At 35.6% G+C, this 15996-nt stretch overlaps 1 protein-coding gene across 1 annotated transcript in view; it reads right to left on the bottom strand.

The window, feature by feature from the left end:
* The window catches only part of ari-2 (E3 ubiquitin-protein ligase ari-2), a 43215-nt gene extending 28189 nt beyond the window's left edge, over window positions 1-15026 (bottom strand). Inside the window, exon 1 of the mRNA XM_081752464.1 lies at window positions 14536-15026. The gene's annotated coding sequence lies outside the window, so the exon portion shown is untranslated. The remainder of the gene's footprint in view (window positions 1-14535) is intronic.
* Between the last annotated feature and the right edge of the window lie 970 nt (window positions 15027-15996).

Below are 15996 nucleotides of genomic sequence, written 5' to 3'. Positions count from 1 at the left end.
TTAAAACCGAAACCCAATGTTACGAAAAGAAGAAAGCAGGATTGCTCCGTTACCTGTTCAAAACGGGATTTTCCCTAATCATCCTCTGCATGACACTTGTTTTCATGCTATACTGTACATATGAGTCTCATTGTATTATAATTACTTAACTTCCATAATCGAAATAACAGAACAGAAACTGGATTTTACTTATTTACACTTTAAATTAATTTATTTCGGAATTCGATTTAAATAAACGATTTTTATTTAAAAAATCAAGTGATTTAAATCAGACTGATTTAAATCAATCCACACTGGTGCTTGCTGTTAGATTTTGCTACTCACGTGCTCAGTTTTATAAAATTTTTACTTACAAGCATAAATTATTTTACAACTAATTATCAGGGTGGATTGATTTAAATCACGATTTAAATCAAATTCCGAAATAATTTAAAGTGAAAATAAGTAAAGTCCCGTTTCTGTTCTGTTATTTCGATTATGGAGGATGATAATCATAATACAATGAGACTCAAATGTACAGTATGAAAACAAGTGTCATGTAGAGGATGATTAGGGAAAATCCCGTTTTGAACGGGTAACAGGGCAATCCTGTTTTCTTCTCTTCGTAACATAGGGTTTATATTGTAAATCGTTAACTATTCCAACGGGGAAATCACCATCGACATTTAAGACGAAGATTCTTTTGTGTGTACGTCTATATATTTGTTCCCAGATAATAGGACGTATTTAGAAGTGTCGTATCCTCTCTCGAATTTTTTATTTTTTTTATTTTATAACTTTGGGCAAAATTTATGTATTTCGTACCGCAAGCTAATTACAATTTCCTAAAAATACGCCCCTGCCAAACATCACTAACTTTTGCGGAAAAAAAGTGTCACTTTGATAAGTGTTGCTGCACTTTTTCCTTAACGCTTAACCTTTTAAATTATATCACCTATTTTTAGGTGATAGGCTAAAATCTTCATTATTCGATTAAAAAAGTACCAATAAAGCTTTTTACTTCCTTTTCTCGAAGGCACTGTAGAGCATATTACATATGCTTTCACGCCTCTCTGCGTCAAGACATAGGATGTGATGACGTCATAAATTTAAAAAAGATATTTTCTGTTGTGCCTATTTTTATTATTTTATGGCGGGCCTACATTTTGCATTCAGAAGACAAATTCTGCATACTCGTTCAGTTCACCCTTAGTATTTTTTAGATGATTTCAGATCTCTGCGTGAAAACAGGGGGGTCTAGAGGGATAAAAATGTTAAAAAAAAAATTAACAAAAAATAGCTTTCTTCGCGATTTTCCCGCCTAAGATGGAGACATATGAATGGTACCATCTGCAAGGCTGTCCTATTCTGAAGAGAATGATGTACGAACTATGATCGTAGGATAAATAGGGATGTCTCAGGAAACTGTTACCTGAGATCCTGTTTTATACGGGAATCTCGGGATATTATTTTTCGCGGGCTTACTTTTGCGTCTAGAAGTTTGAAATTTTGGACACTCATTCACTGCACCCCTTAGTATTTTTCAGATTTGTTTCAGATCTTTGCTTTTAAACAGAGGGGTAAAAAGTAAAAAAAAAAAAATGGGATATTTCTTAACAGAAAATCCCTTTCTCGTGATTTTCCAGCCCCAGATAGCCTACACGATGGAGAGATTTGAATTGTACCATTTGAAACTTTGTTTTATTCTGAAGAGAATAATGTACAAATAAATCATGATTCTAGGATAGATAAGGATGTCTGAGGAAATTTTTATATTTCATCCGGGTTATCTGGGGTATTGTGGGGATGTTCTTAGCTCATTGTTAAATATTTTCCCGCCCTTACTATTCAAGATAGAAGCTTGAAATTTTGTACACACATTTAGTACACTCTTAGTATTTCCCAGTTGATTTTGAGATCTGTGCTTTAACATAGGGGAGTCCAGAGGGGATCAAAATTAAAAAAAAAAGAAAAAAAAAAGAAAAAATCCCGACTTCTCTCAAAATTTTCCGCTTCAGGGACATGATAGGGAAAATGTAAATGTTATCGTTTTAAAGGCTGTTTTATTCTGAAGAGAAGGAGGTATGAACCATGATCCTAGGATAAATAGGAATGATACTTGACTGAAAGTCTCTAAAATAACCCCCCCCCCCAAAAAAAGCCATAATTTAAAATTGTTAAAAAACATTGTTTGGGATTGACATAGGTTAACGATTGGGGATTAATTCAAAATTCAACCCCAATACTTTCACTTAAATGGCATAATAAACATTTAATACTAATTCTTAATGTTTTTTTTTCTTCAGTACGCGACTTGTATTATACGAGGAGAAAGATTTGATTTAAATAAAAAAAAGTCATTAAATGATTTTTTTCCACCCTGCTAATTATCTCATTACGGAATATGAATATTATATGACGGTTTTCGTGTTATGTTTCACATTTTATCCAAATATTATTCTATGTTTACAGAAATAGTTTTAGCGGCTGAATCTCATGCTAGCGCAGAACGCCATGATGCTTCGTTGCCAAATTTGCATGTGTACTGTTGCAGTCACAGTAGCAGGGCAATTCCTTGTTAGCATTTGAAGTCCAGAGGCGGAAGCTGTGAATTGTGACAAAACTATTATAATTAATAAAAGTGGAAAATGGGGAAACGAAAGGAATCATATAAAAGAAAGAAGAATCCAACTCGGTCGAAGAGCCAAAGGAAGCGAAGAGAAAGGGAGAATAATTTGAAGAAACAGTTAAGCGCTTTCCAAATTTTTAACTGTTTGTTGCCACATAAATATTATACACACGTGTAATATAAAGATAGTTTATTTTGACCATCATTTTGAACGTTAAATGTGTTCTTTCACTTTTTTTCTTTATTTTTTGGTGGAACTTAATTTACTTACGTAAAATATTACATCATCTTGAAAATAATTTTTATATGTTTTTGAGTTTTCATACGTATACAAATAGTTGCCTGAACCCATTAGTGTAAAATACTAACCAATTTCACTCACTAGGGAAGGTCGTGGGGCGTTATTCTGACTTCATATTGATATTATGCTGAATCGACGCCTTTTTACATATGAAACAATTAAGCAACCGGAGAAATCCTCGATGCAGTTATCCAGTATATCTCAATAACAATTGTATTGCATTAAGCATTATGCACATCAATGTATGTCTGGCTTTACCCCTTCCCCGCTCTTGGAAAAATCCTGTGGGTGTTTCTGGATAAAGGTATTCTTATTCGGAACTGTTACTATCTTCAGCTGTGCTTATAGCACGGCCAACAAGAGATGGTCTCTGACGTTTCTTACCACATGCAGTGGGACATTGCAGTCCCTACTTTGATACCAGTGTTACCAACCACGATCACTCTGTCTTATACCATTAATTAAATTGCCACTACAGTTGCACCGAAAAAAACCTTGGCACGCGAGTAGTGGCAATGTCACTGCGAGTTGTCAGAGACGTTCTCTTACTGGACGCACTATAGTACGAAGTATGAACTAATACTGAAAGATAGCGTGAAACTGTTTTGAATATATGCCACTCTAAACAAGAATTAGAGAATTCATAGTTGGGACTGTTTTTATCGAAGATCATGTGATATATGAAATACAGCAATCAAAATGCAAAAGCAAGTACTTGCAAAACACTTGGAGAAAAGAAGCAGGTAAAATTTACTATTAAATTTTAATAAAATTAGCTGTAAATAGCTTGGTAGATAGATCACCTCTGGCGCACGAGATCGCTGGTTCGACCCTACTTCTCGCCAGGAAGACTATATGTAGGAGACATAGCGTGCGTGGATTTCCTCGGTGTTTTCCCACGAAGAAAATCACTCGCTATTTAATTCAGTTTACAGTAATGCCAGAGCGCATTATGACAAGTAACTTCATACCTGATGGGACCGCTTATGCCTTTTTTTTTTATTATTATTATGACGTAGCATTAGAGGAAGTTGAGAAAGTCATAAGAATGTTGAAATACAAAAAAATCTTGCTGACCAGATGGCATACCACCGTACATTCTTTAAACATCCGCTACATACTATTACTAATGTCATTAAAAACAAGCATCTTTCCGGACAAGTGGAAGGAAGCTACAATTTGTCCTATCAATAAGTAGTGATATGAATAACACAGAATTTTTAACTAATCTCTACTTCATCCGCATTTGCCACGGTGTTTGAGCAAGTAATATTCAAGAGGATAACATGTCATGTAAAACACAATATCAGTATAACTTCTTAAAGAATAGATCAACACCCACTAATTAAACCATTACTACAGATTATATTGCAAATTACTTGTATGGAGAGGTCAAGTGGATGTGATCTATACTAACTTTTCAAAATCATTTAATCTGAGGGTAATCCAAATGAAATCGACCTGTTTCAAGGCCAGAAGTTGCTGACAAAATTCATTTACTTTTTAATTTCTGTTTCTCACTTTTTTTTTTTTTTTAAACTCAAGTTTGTACCACATTCAGGGAGTTGAAAAAGGGTATTCATTTATTTTTTTTAGTCGCGGTTTGTTTGTAGCGACCATTTTGCGCGTATTTTGCACTTTCTTAAAAAGATATTTCCGTTAAATACTGTAACTTTTAGGTTTTAAATATAATGAGTACAAATCAACACCACATAAAAGATAATGAATGGAATGGACAACATTCAATGTTCTGTGCACATTGATATGTACTTCAAAACGTCAAAGAAACCTTTGAACATAGAGGTTTGAAACATAGAAATGGCTATTTTGGAATAAATATTTTGAAAAGAAATAAATGAGACTCACGGATAATTTTTTGTCTACATATAGACTAGATAGTAGACAGCGTCCCAAACAAGTTGCAGATTTGAGAACCATATAATTTTTTTCCAATTTCTTTTGTTAATGTTTTAAACATTGCGAATTTTCGAAAATCCAATATTTTCAACATCAAATGTCTAAGGAAGGACACAAATGAAAAATCCCAAATCTGCACAAAATAGACGATAGTTGTGCAGTAACAAGTGGGTAAAATTGCATCACTGAGAATTAAGTAGTTTCTGAGTTATAAGTTGTTGCAATGATGTGAAATTTGTGATTAGTTGTTGGCAAGTTTTTGCTATATTTTACAAATGAAGACTGCAGGGAAAAAAGGAGGCAAGTCAGCTTTCTATAACTTTACACAATTGCCATGTTTTCCACTGACTTACCTCTTCTTCCCATGCAGGCAAACTCTTTAGCATTAAATTTCTTAGTGACTAACTTTCTTTTTACTGTGAGATTTAGTCCATGCAAACTAAACCTTTCAGGCTACACAATTCTGCTGTTAACTCATTTTCGACCATTTCTTGACTTACCTCCTTTTTTCCCCTGTGGCCTTCAAGGGAAAACAAGAATAAAAACTGTTATTTGAATTTTGTAGTTTTGTGGGTGCAGCGAATACAAACTGATCAGTATAAGACTTGGTAGAAGTTATAATTTGGTTTTTCTTATTTCAGCCACTGCTGCTCCCTATTGAGTGTAGATGGAAACTTGTAGGCTCCAAATATACAATCCTGAGGCAACTGTCCGAGTAAGATGATAGTGATCATGGAGAAATCAAATGTAGTGGAGTGTGTTGTGGTTGTGGAATATTAGTACAATAAGTGAACGTTATGTAATAATAATGGAGTGTTCTGTACAAGTAATAACTGAAGAGATGTGTCATAAACTTGATTATCTAGAGACATATATAAAATAAATGATTTGAGTGAGAAATCAACATTATGGGAGTTCAGAACATCAAGTAAACTGGACACTATTTGTAACTATCATAAAATTAAGTACATGAAGAAATACCATTATGTTTTTGGACGCAAGTGTAGAGATTCGTTGCGTATTCATAAAAAAACATATAACAAATGATTTAAAAGAAATTTTGCTTGAGCATTTATAAAAAAAATCAAAATATTCCTGTTGAGCTAATACCAGGCAAATCTGTTTGCTCTACATGCAATAAGAAAATATTTGGTGCAGTGATAGAAGAAAATACTGCTAGTGACACTGATGCAGACATTCAACCAGAAACAGGACAGGTCGAAAATGCTTATGTCGGAAAGGATTTACTAGATACTGTTTGTCAATCACTGCTTTTGTCTCCTGCCTCCAAAATAGAATTTAATATATATATATATAAACCTCAGCAAACCACAACGTCGATCAACATTAAAAATCAAACACAAATCAAGCATGCAGCGGTCAGGCGAAAACTGGCATCAACTTTCAATGAAACTGTGACAAATGAAGAGGCAAATAATGAGCAAAGTGAGGATGATTTATGCGTTGAATACAAAAGCTTATTGACAGTTTAAAAGATTGTAAATTATCTAAGAAAGAGTAAAAATCTATCAGTCTTTTACCAAACTCCTGGTCTAGGAAAAGGATATGTGACGAATTTAATGTAACGGTTTGCACGACAGTTAATGAAAACTCAAGGAGTGTTGCCGCATTTACATACGAAGAAAGCCAACAAATTAAGTGATAAATTTCTAAGTGATTGCAAAGTTTTATGAACAAGCTTACAATAGTCGACTGTGCCCTGACAAAAAAGGAATGTGTGTCAATCAGTAGGAAAGTTTATAAGCAAAAGAGACTAATTTTGTATTCGTTGAATGAGTTACCTGTTAATTTCAAACAGAAATACCAGAAACCAGAAGCGGCCCGTTATAAGGGACCCAATGGGCCCGGCCCTCCCATCGTTTTTGTATTAACGTAGAAAAATGTACGTTTCTTAAGTTATCCTGCTTGTATTATTGCTATAATTTCCCTCTGAACCAAAAACAGTAGTTCTGACTCCTTCAAATCGGTTTTTCCATGTACTACTTACGCTTATGGGCACGCTATTCATGCGGTCAGTACAAAGTAAAGGCAGACAGGGCCTGAGCTGATTCAGTGTGAACTTAGTTTCGTATTGCATTGCCTAATGTGGCGAACAACGTGAAAACACAGCTCGAATGTAGGTGGCATGGGCCAAGAATCGTTGGCCCTTATCACACGATTCCACCCGACTCCTTCCAAACGAAAAGGTTTGAAGCTTGCCTGTTACCAAAATTCAGTGTCTGTAGAGGTTGTTGATCCCATATTTTCATTTGTTTTGTCCCTTGACCTTACTCTCTCTCTTATTTCTGCTGAAGGTAGGGAAAATCAACGGCGTGCCCATCGCTCAGTTTAGATTGCATTTTCTTAGTATCGTTTGTGTTACCCCCCCCCCTCCCGTGTTTTCGTGTGGTAGTGCGAAGATGAATAAAGTAAGTGTGTTGTTAGAAAGTATTGCGCGCGTTTTCAATAGTGAATACTCAGAACTTCTCCATTTTTAAAAATCCCTTCCCGGAAAATGACTTAACAGTTGTATCCCGTTCCTATCTGATGCTAAACAAACAAAACCTCAAATCGGATCTATCGACCGCATGCAACAATGATATACTTTGAGCAATTAATAACACCAGTAATTTCTGCGTGACAATGACTTAACAAACACCTTTTCTCAGGTGTCAAATCTGGTGGACATAGTATTGACAACGCCTGTAGCTATAGCAGAATCAGAACGTTGTTTCAGTACATTAAAAAGGATAAAGATTTGTCTAAAGAATTCGATGAGCCAAGACAGACTCAATGCATTAACAATGTTGTCTGCACACTAAGAGTTGCTTATGAGTTTAACGTCCCTTTCAGTAGCGAAGCTATATGAGACGGGACCTACTGATTAACGTGGAATCCGAACCACATGGGCTTCCGCCGGAAATCGAACCCGGCTCTCCCACGCCAAAGGCGCGCACGCTAACTGCTTAGCCACGAAGGAGCTCCCTCTACACACGAAGACTATATTACCACAAAAGGAATTTAACTCAAAAGTGATCTAGAAATTCTTCAGCCTTAAGCACGAAGAGCAGAGTACATGTACAGGTAATTAGGTGAGTACCATTTATTACAGAAAATATTTTATGTTATGTTGTTGCCATATGATTATAATGTGTTCGTATGATAAGTTTTCCTGACTGCAATTTCGACTTTTTTACGCAATTCACTTAATAATCAAAAAATAATAATAATAATAATCTTAGTAGTAATAGTAACCATAAAGTATCTGTCTTGAGGCCTGGCACACCCTACCTTTTATTCCACGAGGCTCCACAGCCATGAACATACGACTGGTAGGCCAAAATTTTGCCTTTTAAAGCCTAAGTGGTATATATTACTTGGAACAGCCGGTACACACAAATTACGTGTTTGCAAATACCATCAGAATATCAAACTGATGGTAGAAGAAGCAAAACTAAACGTAGATTACGAAGACTTAATTGATTTGATAGTTTGTGACTTTCAGAACCGTAACTGTATGTTCGATGAATGTGCGTTATGTCCACGAAAGGAATTTCTTTTGGAGCTGTTAAACAGTGAAACCAAGGATCTTCCAGATGATGTGACCTTCAAGCAATGCGTTAGTACTGACAGGACAGAACTAATCACTCGGGTGATGCCCCTTGATGAACTTTTGAGGGAATTAGTTGCACAACTGATAATATTGATAAAACATCACTTCATTGCAAAAGTTCAATCGATATACTTGTAGCAACTGAAGGAAAATTTATTACATGATGTTTGTTTAACCTTACGTGATTTCGCAGAGAACTACACTCGCATCATACAAGATGAAATTCAGAGTTTCCATTGGTCCTCAAGTAACTCTACAACCTTACGTGTTTTACTACAAGAAAGGTAAGATTTACTGCAAGAGTGTATGTGAATAAAGTGACAACTTGGATCACAATACTACTACTGTGCACACGTTTGGAAGGCACTTTGTTGAAGAATTGAAGAAAGTAACACCAGAAGTTAAAAAACAAATCTACTTTAGTGATGGCGCCAGTAGCCAATATAAAAAATAAATACAACTTCACCAACATTTGTCACCATAAGTCTGATTTTGATCTCGAGGTCGAGTGGAATATCTTTGCATCCTCACACGGCAAAAATGCGTGTGATTGGATCGGTGGTACGACAAAAGGAACCGTTGACTAAGGCAAACATGCAGAGACCGTACGATAATCAAATTTTAACAGCTGAACAGACGTACGGGTCTTATGTTGCCAGTATTTCAGGCATATCTGTGTTTCATCAGAAGAAGTGCAGTCCAACAACAAGAAAGAAATTGGAGACGAGATTTGCTGCTTGAAAACGAACTGTCAATACCAAGTCATATCATAGATTCGTATCTTTAACGCAAATACAAATCAGATGTTGTGAATATTCACAATGAGATGAATTTACTGATTGCAGTATTTCAGTACTTCCAGAACATAACATGTTGTTATTTGCACCTAATGATACCGTAGCCTGTATTTATGATTGAGAAAATTGAAGACATCAGTCAGGAAACTAACGATCTTTTAGTTCACTTTTTCCATCCCCAGGGCTCAAGAAGTTCTTTTAAACTATCCACGAATGACAAAGCGTGCGTGCCAATCACTAAAGTTCCCCAGAAATTCACACCTACAGAGTTCACAACTGCTACAGGTCCTACTTTCAATATCAGTGCCAAACTCTGAACACAAATTAGTCAACTGCTTAACTGACTGATGTCTTAACAGCAGCGCTATACGCAGAAAAGAACAGACGCATTTTTTTTTTTTTTGGTTAAACAACAAATTACTCATAAATTATGACCACATTACCCATTTAACATTACTGTCGTGTTACTTTGACTCTTGTTACAAAGTTCTATTCACGTCTCATGGCACTTCATGATATTAAGATCCAATGAAGAAAAAACTCATAACTCAGCAATTACTCAAGTCTTAGCCGCTTCTTACTGCACAACTATTGTCTATTTTGTGCAAATTTGGGATTTTTCACTTCTGTCCTTTCTGAAATATTTATGTGATGGTGAAACTACTGGATTTTTGAAAAATTCACAATGTTTAAACATTTCCAAAAAATCAAGTATATGGTTCTCAGATCTGTAACTTGTTTTGGGACATTGTCTACCATCTAGTCTTTGTGTAGACAAACAATTGTCCGTGAGTTTCATTTATTTTTGTTCAAAATGGCCATTTCTAGGTTTATATTAACGTTTTAAAGTATGTCTCAATGTGCACACACCATTCTATTATCTTTCATACTGTTTTGGTCTGAACTCATTACCTTTAACTTAAAACCTAAAAAAAGTTACAGCGTTTAACGGAAATCTTTGAAAAGCTCAAAATACGCTCAGGCACCTATACAAAATGGCCGCTACTACAAAACCTGCGCGGCTAAAAAAAAAAAAAAAAAAAAAAAAAAAAAAAAAAAAAAAAAAAAAAAACCTGAATGTGCTACACGAAAAAAATTAATAAATAACTAAATTTTGTCAGCAATCATCACTGATTAATTTCATTTGGATTGCCCCTTTGGTAGATCACGATATACGACTTTTAATTTTTCTGTATCCAAGCAAGCAAGCAAAGAATGAAAGAAAAAAAAAGGACCCTATTTACAAAATTATTGGCAGGCAGGCCGTCGTGTAAAAAAGACATGTTTCTAAAAAAATCACCGCCTTATCTGGACACTTTCAAGACTCACAACTTGGGCCGCTCTTATTTCTTTTTGGTCATAATAATCTACCGTCTTACATTCATTATTCTACAACTCTTCTTTTCGCAGACGATCTTAAAATATTTTCTAAAATTAATTCGCTTGAGTATTGTGTAAAATTGCAAACAGATTTGTGCAGCATTAAGAACTGGTGACAAAACAAGTTTAAACCAAACGTGAATAAATGGAAACCTCTTTCCCTTACCAGTTAAAAAAATAAATATTATTAATAAAAAAAAATAAACATGCTATTCTATTAAAGGAGATTGAATCACCTAATATAATCAAAAATCTAGGAGTCCTATTTGATCCTAACTTAACTGTTATTTATCATTCGCAAACGGAATTTTGAATGAGCAAGTACGGTACACAATGGAGCAAAAGACTATAATGAAGTAACATAAAGAATTTACTTGTATACTATAGAGAAAAATAGTATAGTGTAAGTAAGACCTAGCTATCTAGGTCATACACCATGACCACTATCATGGTTTGCTCTAGCTAATGTTTTGTTCCGTATACTTTCATTTAATGTGTTCTCATAACTTTCACAGATGGTGTGGCGCAGAGGGACGCGTTCGTAAGAAATAGATGTAAAGCGACGGTGGGTATGTGCGTAAAAGAAGATGTTCTTAGAACCTACAACCATACTCTAGAAATTAAGGGTTACGTGCCGGGAGATACGTCTAGAAATAGGAAAAATATATAAAATTTGTAGGAAAGAAATGGTAAATTGATTACTTTTCATGACATTCATGCTAAACATGTTCAATGCGGCACTTCCAAGTGTGAAAAAGCTGCATGTTGTTGGTACTATTTTGAGTTTAGGAATGCTGACGCCGGGCATTACGGTGTAAATGGAAATCCCGTATTCAAAGATGGCGCTTGCATGCTGAGTTTTGTAAGAACGTATGTTGGTGAAGAAGTTATCACGTTTTCTGGACTACTGAAAATTGAGCTGAAGGTATGGCAAATGTAGAAAGGTATTGAAAATGAAGAAATGAACGACTAGTTACAGATTTAATGTGAAGTGTGCAAAGAGTAAGCACATAGGTTATTTATTTTAACACATATTCATGAAACCTAGCGTTTATGTCAACATCCTTGATTACACGTACACCCACAATCGGTAACGCGCCTTCAACCTACGGACGCAACGCAACCCCTCGCTTCGCAATATACGTGTTCCTCAGTGCCACATAGCACAGGTCAGTTTGTAGTTTCTACGTTGTAATTTTATGGTGTACTTCCAGACGTAGTATTTACACACAAAAAGATGAAGTTATATTAAATGGAATATGCCCCGAGAAATATTTGAGAAACACTTTCTAAAGGAATGACAATGAATATCTGGATGAATGATAAAATTTTTAACGTCCTGGAAATACTGGACCTACTGCAGCACAAATTTCAAATTTACACAAAACTCATTTTCCCTCTCCTGTGTTCGCTTTGTCCAACGCTGGAGGAATTCATCTTAGGTCACTTCCAGAAATCAATGTCATGTCGTCTTGTCACACTTATTACACTCCTGACAGGTCTTTCAGTAGGCTACATGACTAAACTTAGCAGGAAATGCAATTTTACAGCATTAGAAATGCCTCTTAATGGAGGTGTTGCATTAATAGGTGCAGATTCATTTAAGGAGTGCTGAGTATAATTACAGCGTGTGCACATATTGTATAAAAACTGCAGTGTATAAAACATGACTTAACTTTATAACAAAACCAATTTGTGCTAGGTGGCAAATAAGAAGTACGAATGCTATCTAAGTCAGGGCAAGAGCACAGGAGGGACAAGGCGCGTAATATAAACGAGAATAGTGTGATAACACTTTATATGCCACAAAAATGCGTGCGGTACAGTTTGCGATACTTCAATGATCACTTTGTGCACTGCCTTCACATAGCACTTCACTTCGTGTTTTCCTTATGCAATATTACGCGGTAAAGAGCATACTTTCCATCTCATATTTCTATCTTATTATACATGTAAGAGGTAAGAACCGGATACAATTTCACTACTTCTACAATTCTATTGTGAAATCAAGAAATGTAACTCTTCCATAATTTTGCCAATTCATGTCCTCACAAAATGGGATGGAATCCAATCCCCGTTTCAGCATGTTTGGTTTAGATGCAATAAATCTTTCATTAATTTCCGCTCTACATGTCTGTTTTTACACAATTACTGCAGTATACTCGTCCTATGTTAGTTAATAAGCCAGTGGATTTGACACACTTCCTTATTATGCTCTATTGCCTGTTTACCTAATATTGCATCAATACGCGAACTCATATCGTCGAAAATTTAACTTGGATTTTCTCCCTAGAATTAACTATCATATTACAATGACCTTTATTACATCTTCTATTACTCTCACGCCGACATTTCGTCTCAATCTGCTCATTTCTCCGTACATTTTGTATTTTGGGGGCCGCCATCTAGGGACTCAATCTAGCTACATTGAAAACAAAACTTTGGAAGGTTCAAACAAATTTACAAAGTTTTCACAGTGTATAGTGTATAATATTGTTGTATCACAGCCAGGGTGGGTTGGTTTAAACCAGCTGGGTTTATTACAAAAGCCAACTGGTTTAAATCAAAAACGAAAAATGTTCGTAAAAGTGTAAGGGTTCGTAAAATCTTGATGAACACACATTTGTGGGTTATCACGTTCCACTCCCGTACATTATTCGTATTACATACGGTTTTTGCCAACCCTGACCACAGCGTTCAATTTGCATGCATTTCGATCATGGTTGTGTGTTGTATTAGTTTGTATTTTTATTTGTAATTTATTAATTTGTATTAAAAAAAAATCGTGCCAGAAGGAAATTATCTGCTTAAAACCTTAACTTATGTACTCCGGATTATAAAAGGTAATACGACTTTGTACCGGTATAGCACTCGTAATGGTTTAACATCAGCACCTCTAATATTATAAAACACAACTTCAATTTGTATAGAAATACCGAAACAGTGGAAATTAATATAAATTACATATTTTTCTTTCGTATGCACTCTCTTTTAAAAAGTAATCTTTTGGACGACATGTCTTAAAACTGTGTCGTATTTTAAATAAATTGAATAAACTATACTGCTGTCAATTTAATCCATCTGAAACTTAAAGGGGTAATAGTTCACAACAGCTACTTTTCATCTCCTGTGTACGTGCAAAGGACTAAGACTCGCCTATCTATACCACAGACTAACAAGAGACTTATATAATACGGAGGTTATATCTCATAGTTCTTCAATTTATACCTAGTATTACTAAGTTAAAAATCTGCGAACTTCAGGGTTCCTAAGGACCTATTCTAAGCAAGTACAAGGGTAAATTCATAACACTCATTTGGTTGAATAAATTATGTTTAACCACAACAATTTAAATGAAATCGGTGATTTCTACCAAATATGCTTACCACTGACATAAACGAACACAGGTCTGATGTTTATTCACATATTCACGTGTGCAAAATGATTATAAATCGCGTTTCTAATACGAACATTCAAATCACCTACTGTGGACATTACAACGCATTTACCACATAATTAATGTTTAGGAAAAGTGTATATATCAGTTATGTATATATAATATTAATCAGATTAACGCTTAAGTTGAAAATTACTTATGTAAATTAACTATAGGCACCCAGGGTACTATGTGAAAACAAGATGGGAACAGAATTTTTAAAACAACATGGAACATATCAGACGCCCTACTGAAATAATTTTACTTATCTAAGTTCACATGCAACTTTCTAACGTTAAATATAACTTGCCTGTATTACTTTGTTCAATAAATTTGCATATTGCACAGCATACCGCAATTGGTTATTATTTACTATTGTATTCGCACATTCAAACATACACAGTTTCTTTCCTTAAATATCACTAATTAGCGTCGATAACTTTTATCACCATATAATTACACTATAATTAGATTCCTACCCACCTGAGCTTCTAAACCTCTCAAGTAAAATAACAAATTACGCGTCTTTTTTCGTTCTGCTAATCAACCATTACTCCATTGGCAGCCATGTTCCAAGAACTTCCACAATACTGTGTGACGTCACACCACGTGATTCATCAGCTGAATGTAGAGAAGACGCAGTCAGGCTCGAGAATTTGCAAAATGCGATGTTTGGCACTATGGTACTCTATTGTCTAAAATAAATAAGGAGGCACTGCTTTGTGTGTAAATGAATGTCAAAGACTTCTGAACTCAAACTTTTAGGTTGCTGAACGTATTACTTTTAAAAATAAAAATCGTTTTGGCAGAAAGGATACAAATGGAATTTTAGGCACACGAGGTCTTATGTGTTTTCGAATACAATAGTGCAATTCAACTTCATTAGTAAAAAGGGGGGAAAAAGATGAAGACGAAAGGAAGAAAAAAAAGAGTTCCACTGGATTTGGTTAGTTAAGTTCAGCGTCCCTTTTCAAGACCGAAGCGGAAATAATACATTTTCCGGGGATAGGAGATATCCAGCTATTGCGGACATGAACTGTCTTGATGGAAGAAAGCGATTGGTACTACTGGAATTGTTCACTTCCGGTACACGGTACCTAGCATAATTTACGAGTGTGAGATGTTTCCAGCATTTACACAATTGCAACATAGGCCTTATACATCAATCAATACGACTTGATGAAGATCGGTACTGGAGTTGTTCACTTCCGTTCACCCACTTACTGTACATGGTACTTAGCTTCCGGCGGCAGGGTGTTTCCAGTAATTACAGAAACACATATCCACCACTTTTTTGTGATGAAAGAAAGCGATCAGTACCGGAATCGATCACTTCGGTCAACCACTTACGGTTCACGGTACCTAATATAGTTTCCAAGGGTGGGATGTTTCCAGCGATTACAAACATGCAACATATATATATACAGGGTGTTTCAAAACAACACCGACAACGTTTGGAATGTGATTCCTGAGAATAAAATAAGACAAAAAGTATAGACCAACTTGCGTGTACAAACGCTTCCTTTCGGAATTATAGGCTGCCGAAAACTTAAAAAAAAAATGGACTTTAAAGGTCCATAGCTTCAAAACTATGGGACCTACCGTAGTCGGGTCAAGACTAGGGATGGCCAAAAATTTTCGGATCCGGATATCCCGGATCCAGTGAGATCCGGATCCGGATCTTGCCGGATCCGGACCTAGATCCGGATCTCGGATCCGGATCCGAAATTCGGATCTCGGATCCGGATCTCGGATCTGGATCCGAAATTCGGATCTCGGATCTGGGTCCGGATCTCGGATCTGGATCCGAATCTCAGATATTGATTCGTATCCAAACCTACATCTGAAATTGTGATGATAAAATTGAATATCTAAAATTCGTCAAAACTTTTTTCAGATTCACTAATATAGTAGGATGCTGTGCTTTTAAATGTTTCCATAACA

The sequence above is a fragment of the Thermobia domestica genome, chromosome 3, assembly GCF_964235325.1.
Source record: "Thermobia domestica chromosome 3, izTheDome1.hap1.1, whole genome shotgun sequence".
Taxonomy (NCBI): Eukaryota; Metazoa; Arthropoda; class Insecta; order Zygentoma; family Lepismatidae; genus Thermobia; species Thermobia domestica.
The sequence above is the reverse complement of the archived record's forward strand: the minus strand, read 5'-3'. Positions and strand labels throughout refer to the sequence as shown.